The sequence below is a fragment of the Chrysochloris asiatica genome, unplaced genomic scaffold, assembly GCF_000296735.1.
Source record: "Chrysochloris asiatica unplaced genomic scaffold, ChrAsi1.0 scaffold00002, whole genome shotgun sequence".
Classification (NCBI taxonomy): Eukaryota; Metazoa; Chordata; class Mammalia; order Afrosoricida; family Chrysochloridae; genus Chrysochloris; species Chrysochloris asiatica.
This window is the reverse complement of record NW_006408520.1, coordinates 53,559,501-53,561,148: the sequence shown is the minus strand read 5'-3', so window position 1 is coordinate 53,561,148 and position 1,648 is coordinate 53,559,501.

Genomic DNA, 1,648 nt, shown 5'->3' with positions numbered 1-1,648 from the left:
TCAAAATGGATCTCAGAAGAAACATTGAAACTTACTATACAGTGAAGATGATGTTAACACTAATGAAAGAAATGAGTATGCAAAAGAGCTGAACAGAAATTTTCAAAGGTTGGCTTGAGAAAACAAAGTCAAATATTATAACAAAATGTCCAAAACCTGGAATAAGAAAATAAAAAAAGGAAAACACACTCAGCATTTTTCAAGTTGAGGAAACTGAAGAAACAAATCAAAGTCTCGAATTGAAATATCAAAGGATTCTATGGGCAAAATATTGAATTTTGCAGAAAACATCAAAAGAAGATGGGGAGAATATAGAGTCAATGTACCAAAAAAAAAAGGTTGATGTTAAACCATTTCAATAGGTAGCATATGATTGGCATCTAATGACACAAAAAGAATTCCAATATGCATTGAAATCATTGGCAAACAAGGCACCAGGGATTGATGGAACACAAAATGAAATCTTACAACAAACTGATGAAGCACTGGAGGCATTTACTCATCTATGCCAAGAAATTTGGAAGACAGCTACCTGGCCAACTGTCAGGAAGAGATCCACATTTGTGCTCATTCCAAAGAGAGGTGACCCAACTGAATGCAGAAATAATCAGATAATATCATTAATATCACATGCAAGTAAAATCTTGCTAAATAAAAGAACTGCTTCAACCCTACATTGACAGAGACCTTCCAGAGGTTCAAGTTGCATTGAGAAGAAAACATGGAACAATGGATATCATTGCTGACATCAGATGGATCTTGACTGAAAGCAGATAATAGAAAGATATGTACATGTGCTTTATTGATTACACAAAGCCTTTTGATTGTGTGGTTCAAAACAGGCTGAGAATGACAGTACTACTGAGAATGAGTATTCCGGAAACATTTAATTGTGCTCATGAGGAACCTGTACATGGACCAAGAGGCAGTTATTCGAACAAAACAAGGGAACACCAAATGGTTTATAATTAGGAAAGATGCATACCTGGGTTTCATTCTTTCATACTTATTCAATCTGTATGCTGAGCACATAGAGAAGCTGGATTATATGAAGAAAAACATGGCATCAGGAATGCAGGAAGACTCATTAGAGATATTGCATTAGGCAAATCTGCTGCACAAGACCTCTTTAAAGCATTGAAGAGCAAAGATGTCAGTTTGAGGACAAAGGTGTGTCTGATCCAAGCCATGGTATTTTCAATAACATCATATGCATGTGAAAGTTGGACAGTGAATAAGTAAGACCACAGAAGAATTGATGCATTTGAGTTATGATGTTAGAGGAGAACATTAAAAGTGCTATGGGTTGCCAATAGAACAAACCAATCTGTGTTGGAAGGAAGTACAGCCAGAATGTTCCTTGGAAGCCAGGATGACTAGACTTTGTCTTTTAAACCTGACCATATTATCAAGAGGGACCCGACCCTGAAAAAGGATATCATGTTTGTTAAAAGTGGATGTTTGGAGGAAAATAGGAAGAACTCCAAAAGGTTGGATTAGCACAGTGATGGCAGCAATGGCTTAGCAACTTTTGGGAGGTGATGCAGAACTGGGCAACGTCTCGTTTTGTTGCAAAAGGAATCTGATGCCAACTTGATGGAACCTAACAACAACAACTTTGGACATGTTGTCAAGAGGAACCAGTATC